Raw genomic sequence first — 16964 nt, forward strand, 5'->3', positions numbered from 1 at the left:
AGTGCTTCACACTCCAGTCTAGTTGGTGGCGGTAATGCACCGAAAGTTGGTTTGCCATCCGCCATAAAAACTCCACTAGAAGAAGAAGAATGCGTTCGCTACTTTCCCATTGGAAATAGTTGGCAACACATTCCCTCATTGAGAGTTTCAGTGTCGAGTCTTCTGAGGTGAGGAGAGCAGTTCACGGTATTTCTCATATTTACTCAACCATCACACACACTTTATACAGTTTGATTAAGCGACAGACTCATTTCTGTATTGTTTTCATCGATCACAGCGATACTTGTGCGTCTTTTCTGGCGTCTTCCTTCTGAAATAAACATTTAGTGCAGCAGCAGCGAGCATGAGGAGAATATGTTGAGTTCATTCAGACCTGAGCGATGTTGTGTTCGATGTTTGCAGTGAGAACTGTTACTGAATGTCAAGAGTTAAGGTCTGTGAGGGGAATTGATGGGAAACGATCTCAAGTGTTATACTGATAAGTTACTTTACGTTGAGCCTATAATGAGCAACGTGAGACATTTAAATCAACTCTTAAATGTTAATATTATAAATGAATAGCGCTTTACTCTTGGAACAATATTGCTTTGTGATTCCCTTTATTTTTAAACGTTTTATGATCATTATCAGTTTCAGCGCACATAAATGTAATATTTTAATGATTTAAGTACTTCGTGATTGTCATAAAATCAAATGTACATATTATGGCTTTTATCACGTATCCTGATTCAAATAATGTGTTTCTAACAGCAAACACTCAGAATCAAGTGAGATGATCTGCTGATGATCCTGAATGGCTTGTTGAATGAGTGTTGATAGTCTGAGGCTCATCAATATTAACAGATCTGCTGAAAACACTCTTTATTTAATGACAATAGTTCCTGTTTTCACCTCATTTATTAGATCTCCTGAAATTCATCATCAGTGAAGCTCCTCCCACTGTAATTCTCCAATAAATGCTGGAAAACAAGTGAAGACGAGCATCAGAGCATCAGGAAGAGCTGAAATCTGCAAAGACTGAGTTTATTAAAGAGGACAGTGAGAACATGAGTGATCCAGAACCCTGCAGAATGAAACACACTGAAGATCCTGAAGAACAAAGAGGTTGGTGTTTATTCTTCATTCATTCATGATGCTGAAGAACATTCATGTTAGAAACATTCAAGCACTTCATCACATTTAGATAAACAGTTCAACTATGACATGGTACAGAATGTTCTGGGTTTTCTTCAACATGGTCAGTAAAGGGAGGTTTGAGACATTTTATATTGATTGTCAACATCAGATCAAGCTAAATACTATTTTAACTGTTTTATTTTACTTTTATATTATATCTGGTTCTCAATTTGCAACAATGTTACCATAATTTTAGTCATTTTCAATATAGTTAACTAAATTGTTATTTTTTTAGGAATAATCAGTAAACACTAAGTTACTGATGAAGTTGTATTTGTCAAATATCATACAAGTTATTCATAATTATAGAGATTCTTCTTATAATAACCTTGGTAACAGGGTTGATGAATATGATCAAAGTAGGGGTGTGCGATATTGACAAAAAATGTTATCTCAATATTTTGGGGGATTTTGCCGATAACGATAATCAGATTTGTAAAATATTGCACTCAGGAAAAAAGTATGTATGTAAACTAGGGCTGCATCTAACGATTATTTTTGTTGTCGATTAATCTATCGATTATTTCTTCGATTAGTCGGCTAATCTAATGATTATTTTTCCGATTAATCTAATGATTATTTTTGGGATTAGCTGATTTATCCATTGGCAAACGTTCCAATAAATAATAAGTACAACAATATATCAGCTGTATTTTGAAGAGGGTAGTGCATCTGTATATTATTTTAACATGAAATCTATGAATGATGACAACAAAAAATGTATTTCAGAAAGGGTGTTTGTCATTTTATGAAATATGCGAACAGGAAGCATTTTAAACTTTATTTTTAACTAATGGTACTATTTCATAAAATGTAAGATACAGTCACAGGCCTATTTTGGAAATGTGTTTACTGTAGTCTGTTATTAATTACCGTAGTGGGAGTATGATTTACTTAATTAACTCGTCCATTAACTTGTCCGAAAATGCACTTGTGTTTATCTGCAAAAAGGTTCACATACACTAGATTGCGGCCTAGGCTACGGTTAATGTAAATATAATGTTTGTCGTTTGTTTGCTTCCTTGCTGTATGTAAGTATTAATTTGTTTTGAAAAACTACTGACCCCAAACTTGGATGGAAGTTTATTTCATTACTACATTTACACTACATTTTGTAATTTAGCATACACTTTATTGACTTAGAAATTAAGAAAATGGTGCAATTTATGTTATATGAATAAATATATTATGTTTCAATATGTGTAGGCTATGTCACGATATGTATCGTCAGGTTCTTATACCTCAAATTAAAACCCAGTGATGTCCGCAGATCTTATGGTAACAAAATAAAAACGAAACTAAGATTATTCCCAGTATCATAAAGAAGAAAAAAAAAAAAAATGTATTGTGTGTTACATGATCCTAATGGTGTTGACTACCGTACCTCTACCCTTCAGGCTAAGTAGCCTATACACTGTGACAAGAGCCAAAAATAAATAAATTATAATAATAATGATGATGATGATGATGACACATCTAAAACAGAGAGAAAAGACTACCATAATATAATAATTATTCATGGTTTGCTACAATTACATGATTTCTGGTGTGATAGCCTACACTCACCTAAAGGATTATTAGGAACACCTGTTCAATTTCTCATTAATGCAATTATCTAACCAACCAATCACATGGCAGTTGCTTCAATGCATTTAGGGGTGTGGTCCTGGTCAAGACAATCTCCTGAACTCCAAACTGAATGTCAGAATGGGAAAGAAAGGTGATTTAAGCAATTTTGAGTGTGGCATGGTTGTTGGTGCCAGACGGGCCGGTCTGAGTATTTCACAATCTGCTCAGTTACTGGGATTTTCACGCACAACCATTTCTAGGGTTTACAAAGAATGGTGTGAAAAGGGAAAAACATCCAGTATGCAGTAGTCCTGTGGGCGAAAATGCATTGTTAATGCTAGAGGTCAGAGGAGAATGGGCCGACTGATTCAAGCTGATAGAAGAGCAACTTTGACTGAAATAACCACTCGTTACAACCGAGGTATGCAGCAAAGCATTTGTGAAGCCACAACATGCACAACCTTGAGGCGGATGGGCTACAACAGCAGAAGACCCCACCGGGTACCACTCATCTCCACTACAAATAGGAAAAAGAGGCTACAATTTGCACGAGCTCACAAAAATTGGACAGTTGAAGACTGGAAAAATGTTGCCTGGTCTGATGAGTCTCGATTTCTGTTGAGACATTCAGATGGTAGAGTCAGAATTTGGTGTAAACAGAATGAGAACATGGATCCATCATGCCTTGTTACCACTGTGCAGGCTGGTGGTGGTGGTGTAATGGTGTGGGGGATGTTTTCTTGGCACACTTTAGGCCCCTTAGTGCCAATTGGGCATCGTTTAAATGCCACGGCCTACCTGAGCATTGTTTCTGACCATGTCCATCCCTTTATGACCACCATGTACTCATCCTCTGATGGCTACTTCCAGCAGGATAATGCACCATGTCACAAAGCTCGAATCATTTCAAATTGGTTTCTTGAACATGACAATGAGTTCACTGTACTAAAATGGCCCCCACAGTCACCAGATCTCAACCCAATAGAGCATCTTTGGGATGTGGTGGAACGGGAGCTTCGTGCCCTGGATGTGCATCCCACAAATCTCCATCAACTGCAAGATGCTATCCTATCAATATGGGCCAACATTTCTAAAGAATGCTTTCAGCACCTTGTTGAATCAATGGCACATAGAATTAAGGCAGTTCTGAAGGCAAAAGGGGGTCAATCACAGTATTAGTATGGTGTTCCTAATAATCCTTTAGGTAAGTGTATATTTACAAAAAACTGTGCACAATTACAAACTAACTGTATATTTACAAAAAACTGTGCACATTTACAAACGAACTATGTATATTACAAAAAACCTGTGCATGTTTACAAACTATGTATATTTACAAAAAACTGTGCACATTTCCAAACAAACTATGTATATTTGCAAAAAAATAACTGTGGACATTTACAAACAAACTACAGTGAGGAAAATAAGTATTTGAACACCCTGCTATTTTGCAAGTTCTCCCACTTAGAAATCATGGAGGGGTCTGAAATTGTCATCGTAGGTGCATGTCCACTGTGAGAGACATAATCTAAAAAAAAAAAATCCAGAAATCACAATGTATGATTTTTTTAACTATTTATTTGTATGATACAGCTGCAAATAAGTATTTGAACACCTGAGAAAATCAATGTTAATATTTGGTACTGTAGCCTTTGTTTGCAATTACAGAGGTCAAACGTTTCTTTTAGTTTTTCACCAGGTTTGCACACACTGCAGGAGGGATTTTGGCCCACTCCTCCACACAGATCTTCTCTAGATCAGTCAGGTTTCTGGGCTGTCGCTGAGAAACAGAGTTTGAGCTCCCTCCAAAGATTCTCTATTGGGTTTAGGTCTGGAGACTGGCTAGGCCACGCCAGAACCTTGATATGCTTCTTACAGAGCCACTCCTTGGTTATCCTGGCTGTGTGCTTTGGGTCATTGTCATGTTGGAAGACCCAGCCTCGACCCATCTTCAATGCTCTAACTGAGGGAAGGAGGTTGTTCCCCAAAATCTCGCAATACATGGCCCCGGTCATCCTCTCCTTAATACAGTGCAGTCGCCCTGTCCCATGTGCAGAAAAACACCCCCAAAGCATGATGCTACCACCCCCATGCTTCACAGTAGGGATGGTGTTCTTGGGATGGTACTCATCATTCTTCTTCCTCCAAACACGTTTAGTGGAATTATGACCAAAAAGTTCTATTTTGGTCTCATCTGACCACATGACTTTCTCCCATGACTCCTCTGGATCATCCAAATGGTCATTGGCAAACTTAAGATGGGCCTTGACATGTGCTGGTTTAAGCAGGGGAACCTTCCGTGCCATGCATGATTTCAGTTTACATTAGTGTATTACCAACAGTAACCTTGGAAACGGTGGTCCCAGCTCTTTTCAGGTCATTGACCAGCTCCTCCCGTGTAGTTCTGGGCTGATTTCTCACCTTTCTTAGGATCATTGAGACCCCACGAGGTGAGATCTTGCATGGAGCCCCAGTCCGAGGGAGATTGACAGTCGTGTTTAGCTTCTTCCATTTTCTAATGATTGCTCCAACAGTGAACCTTTTTTCACCAAGCTGCTTGGCAATTTCCAGCCTTGTGGAGGTGTACAATTTTGTCTCTAGTGTCTTTGGACAGCTCTTTGGTCTTGGCCATGTTAGTAGTTGGATTCTTACTGATTGTATGGGGTGGACAGGTGTCTTTATGCAGCTAACGACCTCAAACAGGTGCATCTAATTTAGGATAATAAATGGAGTGGAGGTGGACATTTTAAAGGCAGACTAACAGGTCTTTGAGGGTCAGAATTCTAGCTGATAGACAGGTGTTCAAATAATTATTTGCAGCTGTATCATACAAATAAATAGTTAAATCATATATTGTGATTTCTGGATTTTGTTTTTTAGATTATGTCTCTCACAGTGGACATGCACCTACGATGACAATTTCAGGCCCCTCCATGATTTCCAAGTGGGAGAACTTGGAAAATAGCAGGGTGTTCAAATATTTATTTTCCTCACTGTATATTTACAAAAAACCTGTGCAAATTTACAAACTGACTATGTATATTTCAAAAAACCTATGCAAATATACAAACTATGTATATTTACAAAAACCTGTGCAAATTTACAAACTAACTATGTATATTTACAAAAACCCTGTGCAAATTTACAAACTATGTATATTTACAAAAAACCTGTGCAAATTTACAAAAAACCTGTGCAAATTTACAAACTATGTATATTTACAAAAAAACTGCTAATTTACAAACTATGTATATTTACAAAAAACTGTGCACATTTACAAACTGACTATGTATATTTAAAAAAAACCTGTGCAAATTTACAAACTATGTATATTTCAAAAAACCTATGCAAATATACAAACTGTATATTTACAAAAAAACTGTGCAAATTTACAAACTAACTATGTATATTTACAAAAAACCTGTGCAAATTTACAAACTAACTGTATATTTAAAAAACCTGTGCAAATTTACAAACTGTATATTTACAAAATACCTGTGCAAATTTACAAACTAACTATGTATATTTACAAAAAACTGTGCACATTTACAAACTAACTGTATATTTACAAAAAACCTGTGCAAATTTACAAACTAACTATGTATATTTACAAAAAACTGTGCAAATTTACAAACTAACTATGTATATTTACAAAAACCCTGTGCAAATTTACAAACTATGTATATTTACAAAAAACCTGTGCAAATTTACAAAAAACCTGTGCAAATTTACAAACTATGTATATTTACAAAAAAACGGTGCTAATTTACAAACTATGTATATTTACAAAAAACTGCACATTTACAAACTGACTATGTATATTTCAAAAAACCTGTGCAAATATACAAACTATGTATATTTACAAAAAACCTGTGCAAATTTACAAACTAACTATGTATATTTACAAAAAACCTGTGCAAATTTACAAACTAACTATGTATATTTACAAAAAACCTGTGCAAATTTACAAACTAACTGTATATTTACAAAAAACCTGTGCAAATTTACAAACTGACTATGTATATTTAAAAAACCTGTGCAAATTTACAAACTGACTGTATATTTAAAAAAACCTGTGCAAATTTACAAACTGTATATTTACAAAATACCTGTGCAAATTTACAAACTATGTATATTTACAAAAAACCTGTGCAAATTTACAAACTAACTGTATATTTACAAAAAACCTGTGGAAATTTACAAACTGACTATGTATATTTAAAAAACCTGTGCAAATTTACAAACTGACTGTATATTTAAAAAAACCTGTGCAAATTTACAAACTGTATATTTACAAAATACCTGTGCAAATTTACAAAGTAACTATGTATATTTACAAAAAACTGTGCTAATTTACAAACTATGTATATTTACAAAAAACTGCACATTTACAAACTGACTATGTATATTTAAAAAAACCTGTGCAAATTTACAAACTATGTATATTTCAAAAAACCTATGCAAATATACAAACTATGTATATTTACAAAAAACCTGTGCAAATTTACAAACTAACTATGTATATTTACAAAAAACCTGTGCAAATTTACAAACTAACTGTATATTTACAAAAAACCTGTGGAAATTTACAAACTAACTATGTATATTTACAAAAAACTGTGCAAATTTACAAACTATGTATATTTACAAAAAAACCTGTGGAAATTTACAAACGAACTATGTATATTTACAAAAAACTGTGCACATTTACAAACTGACTATGTATATTTACAAAAAACCTGTGCAAATTTACAAACGAACTATGTATATTTACAAAAAACCTGTGCAAATTTACAAACTATGTATATTTGCAAAAAACCTGTGCAAATGTACAAACTATGTATATTTACAAAAAACTGCACATTTACAAACTAACTGTATATTTACAAAACCTGTGCAAATTTACAAACTAACTATGTATATTTACAAAAAACTGTGCACATTTACAAACTAACCCATACAGAAATGTAATATATTCACATATATGTGAGACACTGTTAAATATATTGAAATATATTTTGAAAATATATTTTCAACATGCATAAAAATTCAAGCATAACAGTTGATCTACATGTTGCATGTATAAATATGTGTACATGTATGTGACAATATATTTCATGCCTCATGTCATATGAAAATACATGAGGCATGAATAGTGTCACATTGTCACAGATGGTGTTGGGTTATGTTTCAGTTTCTTGTCATGTGCTTCCCTGGTTTGTCATTTCTTGTGAACCTGCCATGTACTCCCCTGTTCATGTGTCTTGTTCTCATTGGTTCATTGTTTTGTTCACAGGTATATGGTCACTGTCTCAAAGAGCATGCACAAAGTCCAAATTAAAAAATTCCCCATCGTCTAAATGAAACAATTCCCCATCGTAAGTACACATTGATGGCCTAAGACACGAAACGAGCGGTTTGTGTGAGAAAACGAACAGTATTTATAGTTTTTAACTCTTGTACACAACAATGAAAAACCCCTTACAAAAAATAACTGCAGTACAATGAAGTACAACTGCAGTAAAACTGCAGTTCAAAGCAGTATAATTGCAGTACAATGAAGTGCATCTGTAGATTTGCACTGCAGTATAACGAAGTATAGATACAATATAACTGCAGTACATTGAAGTTCAACAGCAGTAAAACTGCAGTACAAAAAGTACAACTTCATTATAGTGAAGTATAACTGCAGTACAACTGTAGATCTGCTGTATAATGAAGTATATTGAAACCAGATTGAAACAATAACACTGATGCACTGATATGCATGTGAAGACTTTAAATGCAAAAACCTCATCTGACTTTTTTTTTTTTAATCAGGCTCCTATGTTTAGGTTTAGTAATTTCACTTTAATGGCAATGAGGTCATTTTAGTTGTCATTAAAGTGAAATTATTGAAACTAATAAAGGAGCTTTATAAAAAAAAAATAAAAAAAAAAGCTTATTTAAATAAATATAAAACCTTCAGATGGACTTTTTGGTTTTTGCATATGAAGTCTTCATAGGTCTACCGTTTGTACTGCAGTTATGCTGTTTTGTTAGACGAACTTTTTCACCCGCCCGCATAAATTGCCCGCACGTGACCACCAGATCTTCTTCCTTCGCGCGGTCGTTGTCCTCACAACGAGTCTCGAGATCAGCTGATGCTCATTACGGGTTACGGGTCAGTCAGCGTATTTTCCCGTAGTGTCTGCTCCATAAAATACGGTTTGGTTGATTATTCACTGACGACATCATTCATATACGTTCATATTTGTGGACTATCACAATTAAAACACAAAGACATGACAGAAATACAACCCGTGGTCATTCACAAGTGGAACGGAAGAGAGGCGTTTTCTGGAAGAAAAGAAGTTCAATAAGCGAGGTTGGCCTTGTCAACTCATTCAGTTTAGCGGTGAGTATAACGTGCTAATGCCCTCAAATCTGTTTATTTTAATTTTAGAGATATGTAAAAAGATTTTAAGTAACGTTATATGTTATTCAAACCGGTGTGAGCAAGAGGAAACGCGCTTACTGTGTTAGTTTTACACTGTTTTGTGTTCTGTTTGCAGCATTAGGCCTATTTCATGTTTTTATCACTGTAACTTACACAAAATTCAGTTTATTAATGATAATGATAATTGTACTCATCTTTGTTTTATGTTAGCCTAAATTGGTATCACTTTATAACAAGAACTAACTATGAGCAATACATTTGTTACAGTATTTGTAAGTTTGTAACTTTAAGGTTAATAAAAATACAGCTGTTCATTGTTAGTTCATGTTAGTTCACAGTGCATTAACTAGGCTAATGTTTACAAGGTTTTAATAAAACATTAGTAAATGTTGAAATTAAAGATTAATAAATGCTGTATAGGTGCAGTTCTTTATTAGTTCATGTTAACTAATGTAGTTAACTAACGAACCTTATTGTAAAGTTTTACCGTTAAATTTCTTTGGAATATCAGACACTACTGGATATACATAAAAAATACAAGCAATTATGTTCAATAGTTAATTGACATTAATGTGCAGAAAAATATATATATTTTTTAAATACTTCTTATTGTGTGATTGCTATTTTCAGGAAAATGCTCTGGTAACAACTAAAAACAGAAGATTTAAAAATGTAGGCTAATCCAACAGAAGATAATGGGTGAAACAGATGCACTCACAGTATTTAAAAATGATTGTGTCTTTCTGCTTTTCTTCAGAAATGCATGTCATTGTGCAAGTTGTGTAGACTGTCAGTGGAGTGATAAAAAGATCTCAGATTTCATCAAAAAGATTAAACGAACGTCTTGGATTGGAACGACATGAGGGTGAGTAAATAATGACATAATTTTCGTTTTTGGGTGAACTAACTACTTTAACTACCGTTCAGATATTTCAGTATCGATATTTATCGAAATATCGATATTTTTGACAACACTACTATAGAGTAGTATTGCATCCTTCATATCTCCAAAAAGTCTTTAGTTTTATTATATTTATAAAAGAAAGATAGGCTGTACCGAGTCTTTCCGGAAAAAAGCGAGCGTCTGGAGGCGGGCCGTGTTAAAGCTGTGCTGCTAACGCGTCGATTGCTAACATAGACAGTATATGATTGCTAACAACACACAGAGACATTTGAAGCAGTTTTACTCACCACCTGCGACCGCGAACCTTTATCATTGCGACTGCTCGATCCTTAAGCATTAGACCAGTGGTTCCCAATTCCAGTCCTCGTGACCCATTGCTCTGCACATTTTGTAGGTCTCTCTTATCTGACACACTCAGTTCAGTTCATGGAGTCTCTCCTAATGAGCTGATGATCTGGTTCAGGAGTGTTAAATAAGGGAGACATACAAAATGTGCAGAGCAGTGGGTCACGAGGACTGGAATTGGGAACCACTGCATTAGACGATCTGCAAATCCATCGATCTGGGCTTTGTTTATAAAACAATCATTGTCGAAATGCAGGGAACAAACAGTCTTGCACATCTCCATTTTTGCCCCGAAAAAACAAACTCCATCCACTGTTCCTAACGCTGGGTTCTTTGGGAAGCTAAACACGGTAAGCTTTCCCTCACATCCAAAAACACACTTTGAAGAGACATTCTTGAACAAATCCTATGCAGCGCTGCCGATGATTTCCTGTTGATGTGCGCGGTCTCGCTCTCCTCTGGTCGACGTGTGCGCGGGCGAGCTTTTCCGGGAGAAATGCTCATATAAGGAGTTCCTCTCTGGTCTACGTTATTAGATCCATGATCGAAAAAAATCAGCCGAAACTTGTACCAACCCGGAAGTAAGATTTTCGGCACAGAAAATTCTCTGTTATTCGTCTAAAAAATTTTTTTTAAACTTTGGCCATGTTTAGCATGAGAATCCATCTCTTTAACACTGTAAACAACTCTGAATACATGAAACACCATTGTACCGGCAGCAGCTAGTGAGACTGGGGAAACTCACATCCAGGACCCTCACCATCAGCACTGGCGCCCCCCAAGGGTGCGTTCTCTCCCCACTGCTCTTCTCCCTGTACACTAATGACTGCACTTCTAAAGACCCCTCTGTCAAGCTCCTGAAATTTGCAGACGACACCACTGTCATCGGTCTCATCCAAAATGGTGACGAGTCTGCTTACAGACTGGGGGTTGAACAGCTGGCTGTCTGGTGCAGCTATAACAACCTTGAGCTGAACACACTCAAAACAGTGGAGATGATCGTGGACTTCAGGAGAAAACCCCCAGCACTCCCTCCTCTCACCATCATGAACAGCACTGTGGAAGCAGTGGAGTCATTCAGGTTCCTGGGCTCTACCATCTCCCAGGACCTGAAGTGGGCAAATCACATTGACTCCATTGTGAAAAAGGCCCAGCAGAGACTGTACTTCCTTCGCCAGCTGAAGAAGTTCAATCTGCCACAGGAGCTGCTGATCCAGTTCTACTCAGCCGTCATTGAGTCTGTCTTAAGCACTTCCATCACTGTCTGGTTTGGTTCAGCTACCAAATCGGACATCAGGAGACTACAACGGACAGTCCGGACTGCAGAGAGGATTATTGGTGCCCCCCTGCCAACCCTCCAGGACCTGTACTCTTCCAGAGTGAGGAAGAGAGCAGGTAAAATCATCACAGACTCCACTCACCCTGGACACCCCCTGTTTGAACTGTTACCGTCAGGACGGCGACACAGATCACTGGCCACAAGAACTTCCAGGCACAGGAACAGTTTCTTTCCACAGGCCATTTCCCTTCTGAACACTTAACATGCCCCCCAAAGCATATGCCTGTAAGTGCAATACTCCCACTGTCTAGTGCAATAAACTCAGGTGATATTTATATCTATATTATTCTACTACTCAAAATACTGTAAATATGTTTATAATCTGTAACATGCGCTAGACTCCCACTGTCTAGTGTAATATTCTCTAATTCAGGTGATATTTATATTATTCATACTACTCAAAATACTGTAAATATGTTCATAATCTGTAAATGTTTATTCAGACTAAACCCAACTGTGACCCTACTTTTTTACTTTTATACTATTTTTATTTATTTTTTATATATTTTCATTCTTAGAATTTGTATTACTATGTTCTTGTTGTATTTGTATTTGTATATGTGCACTGGAAGCTTCAGTACCAAGAAAAATTCCTTGTGGGTGCAAGCACACTTGGCAATAAAGCTCTTTCTGATTCTGATTCTGATTCTGATAATTCATTTAGGCGGAAATCACACAACGCACACGACACGTCCAATTCGCAAACTAATGACTCCTTTGAACCGATTAATTTGAATGAATGGTTAAAACAACTGATCTTTCCAACACTGAACTCAGGAGACGTCTGAATCGGTGTATAACTAATCAGTAACACTTTATAATAAGGTTCTATTTATTACATAAATTACATAAAAAGTACAGTTTGCTAACTCAAGCTTAAACTTTAAAATAAATAAAACCACTTTTTTTAAAAAAAGTAAAACATTTTTCCACACAGTGCTATCAAGAATCGAGAAAAAAGAGAGAAAAAAAGAATCGGATCGATAATCAGAATCGTCAGTGGCATTATTATTGATAAAATGTTATCAAATCCCATCCCTATGTGAAGACAGTAAAATTATAATTAAACATTAAAGAACATGCATGTTTTTTAATAGTTTTTTTTAAGATTTAAAAGATTAAAACATTTTGCTAACATGCTCTTATTGTGTGTCACTGTCAGTCTTGTTACATCAGTGCAAAACTAGGGTATGCAGATTAATTATTATTATTATACATCATTCATCAGCATGCATTGATTAATCCCATGGCATGTATAAAAAAAATAAAGTTAGTCTGCACCCCTGCCCCCCCGACACTGTCACCTTTTTTAGTGTGTGGAGTTTGCAGGTATGATTTTTATCCATATCTTTCACATCTACTGCAGTCAGATTCACCCGTTTTCACTCTGAAGCAGGGCTCCAGACTAACTTTTCCACTGGTTGCACTGCTGCCACCAACTTTCTCAGTTGGTCGCACCTGCATATGATTTGGTCGCACCTTCTTTTTTGTTTGTTTTTTTGCTACATGCCATGGGATTAATCAATGCATGCTGATGAATAGTGGTCTTAATCTGCATACCCTAGTTTTGCACTGATGTAAAAAGACTTGACAGTGACACAAGACCTCATGTTAGCAAAATGTTTTAATCTTTTAACTCTCAAAAAAACTATTAAAAAACATGTATGTTCTTTAAAGTTTGATTATAAATTTACTGTCTTTACATAGGGATGGGGATTTTATCAATATCAATGCCACTGACAATTCTGATTATCGATCCGATTCTTTAACGATTCTCTTATCGATTCTTGATAGCACTGTGAGGAAAAATGTTGTCATATGCTTTTCAAAAAAACAAGTGGTTTTATTTATTTTAAAGCTTAAGCTTGAGTAAGCAAACTGTACTTTTTATGTAATTTATGTAATCAATAGAACCTTATTGTAAAGTGTTACTGATTAGTTATACATTGATTCAGACGTCTCCTGAGTTCAGTGTTTGAAAGATCAGTTGTTTTAACCATTCATTAAAATGAATCGGTTCAAATGAGTCGTTAGTTCGCGAATTGGACATGTCATGCGCGTTGTGTGATTATCCCAGCAGTTAGGACATGGACATCCAAGATTTGTGTCAACACAGAAAACATTTCATCATTGGATAGTTTTTTTCGTTTAATTAAAGTGTTGTTTTATGTCAGCTGAATGTCCGGAATGCTTTTCAGAGAAGATAAGGCAACTTATTTAGCACAATTCACCCAGCGGTAATTCAGGAAAAAAAAAATCTCCGAATGCTCCACATGAAACTTTGGTCTTCCGACCTTTTACCACCGTGTCGATTTATTTTGATTAAAATGTGCGAGGGAGAGAGAGCAAGACAGCGCTTAGTTTGTAGACGGTGAAGTCTTGTTTACACTTTCGCCTGCTCCGAAGAGAGTGTGTGTGCGCGCAACCGGGTCTCTATCTCTGCTCGTTCAGTTAAACATGAAAACATGTAACGTTAGTTCATCTACATTACTCACCGATCAAATAAGTCTTTGGCGGGACAACAATTAATTTTGGCGGGCGCTAAAACAAGTTCAATGCAGGAAAATTCATGCGTGAATTTAACTGAGTTGTACATGACCATGCACTCGCACAAATGCGACTACATACAATTTTAACTCGCACATTCTCAAAAAATGGTCGCATATGCAGTCTGGAACCCTGCTCTGAAGGAATCACTCACATTGGCTGTGCACTTGTAATGACACATCAAGGATGTTAAGAGGCTAAAAGCAGGTTTAAAACTTGCCCCATTGAAGTCAACAGGGTGCAAATTTTAAAAATAGAATAACTCGGTGTAGGCAACACCGATTTGTGTCGTTGTTCTCTGTATTGACAGCACTCCAAATGTGCAAAAAAATGAGCTCAATGTTAAAATTGACCGGAGTTCTCCTTAAACTATTATTAAATATAATATTAAAAATGGTTGATATTTTTTGCAAAAACATTGATGCATTATTATTATTAACTAGAACTTTTATGACTCTCTTATTATTTTCATATTTCCTTATTGTCCGTGCAGAGGCCATTTCATTTCATTTTATTTATTTTTTCTTTGTGAGGTGCATGTTATTCAGACATTTATTTATTGTTTACACCAAGATGAAGACAATGAAAGTCTCACAGCAGAGAGCACTTATGGAGAAGATCCAGAAAAAAGACTTGCCACAACCATACAAGGACATACGGGAGGACATATCAGACCTTTGAGAATTTGTTGTAGAGAGTAAGATCTGCACAATATGTGCCTTATTATTTACGTCTCTTAAGATCTAACATTTTAGGAATATTTTATATTTCTTTTGCAAATTCCTTCGTACCCTCAATGTGAAGTATCTTGTTGATTTTGCATTTAAGAAATGGGAAACATGGAAGAGTCACTTCGTGTTATTCAACAGTCTATTGCGGAGCTTAAAAACATGATAACAGCACCTGGACAATACCCAGTACCATCAAACAATGCAGCCAACACTAGTGTAAGTTTCTCAGACACCAAATCACTTAAATTCTTTCTTTTGATATGTAGTTTTCTTTGACCAAAAAAAAACTTCCTTGTTTTTGATTATTCTAACTGTTCTAATACTTTTCAAGTTTTTTAAAGGAGTCATACCCTAGTATTACCTTGGATACCTACTGCTGTATTATAGTCTTTCAGGCCCTTCTAAAAAAGAAAAGTGGAAAAAAAATAAACAGAGCTCCTCAGACCCTTATTTCTGTAGGCATTATTGTCTCGCGAGATCTGATGCGATATTTTGGCTGTCGTGGACGGTCATTATAATAATGCAAATGAGGGGCGCGTTGATTGGTTGCAGGAAGGAGGGGGGTTGACACCGCATGTAACGCTTTAGCATATCATTACAAACTGACATCATGGCGCAAGTTGTGAATGAATGCGACCGGCTTCCCGGCCAGTGTATAAGTATGAGGCGCCGTTTAGGGCTTAAATCAAACTTCATTCACGCACACATATATGAAACACGCTTGCATATTTAATAAGTAGTCACACATACATGTATATGAACCCTCACGCACATAAAGTTACTCATATGAGACACGAGCACAGCACACACACACAAATATAAGACGTGAGCACACACACACACAAACTAGACGGCGCCTCATATATAAGCGTTAGGCAATAAATAAACAATAACCGAATTCATGATGATCTCAGTCATTTGTTTTTTGCAAAGTACGTTAGCAGCCATTCCCCATACCTCGAAGCTAATACTCCTGCCAGTGTTGTGCCTGAACGCGTTCATTGAACGATAGTTCATCAACTCGTTCATATTTTGGGCGAAAGTGAACTGAACGTACCGCATTACTGCCTGATGAACGTTACTGTGAATTCGTTCATTCTGGTGTCTGTGAACGCCACGCTCTCTCAGTTTAACTTCGTTCAGTAGGATGCCAGATTTCTATAAAGCCTTCCAGGCGAAAACCCACCTAGATGCTGTTTGTTACACACAGTAGAGCAATAAAAACACAGTCTCACCGTTTCAATTGCAGGCAATTTTGTTGGAACTTCGCCAACTTCGCCTGATATTGCCACAAATTTGTGAAGGATTTCGGCGTACAATGTTTAGCACAAACACGTAACGATAAGCCAGTGGGAAGGGTTGAAGGAACCGCGTCATTAAAAATTTATTTAATCCACTGGTCCCTGATAGCTAGGTCCGTTCTTGGTAGAGAAAACACATTTACATGTTGATTCTGGCAGTCAACCACAGAGCAACTCACGTGTGCACTTCGTTTCTGCATCTTTCGCGACTGAATATGAGGGGGAGAGGGTAAGGGCGAGCTTCCTGCTGCGCTGTCCATATATGGCATATCCTCCCCCGTCGTGACGTCAAGACAGAGAAGAAATCAAAATCTCGTATTTGAGTGCGCGTGCACGTGGGCTATTTTACAAACCCTGAGGTAAACAAACGCTTCACTTTTAAATATCGGCTTCCCGGCCAGTGTATAATCGTTAGGCAATCATAACATACATTGATTCTCGTGGAAAAGTGAAGATTGTAGGTGATCACTCCTTTAAGAATAAGCCTAACCCCAGTGAGTGTTTTTACAATATACAGACACACACTAGTGCTGGGGATCGATACAGATGTCCAGATTGAATTTGATTCCGATTAGCAAGATTTCAATTTTTGGTTCGATTTAATAATTTTCAT

General features: G+C 36.4%; 1 protein-coding gene across 1 annotated transcript in view; it reads left to right on the top strand.

Moving 5' to 3' along the window:
- LOC311302232 (uncharacterized protein) overlaps positions 1-16964 on the top strand; it is a 340899-nt gene that overhangs the window by 115320 nt on the left and 208615 nt on the right. The window lies entirely within an intron of this gene.

Source organism: Rutilus rutilus (assembly GCF_951802725.1).
Source record: "Rutilus rutilus genome assembly, chromosome: 1".
Classification (NCBI taxonomy): Eukaryota; Metazoa; Chordata; class Actinopteri; order Cypriniformes; family Leuciscidae; genus Rutilus; species Rutilus rutilus.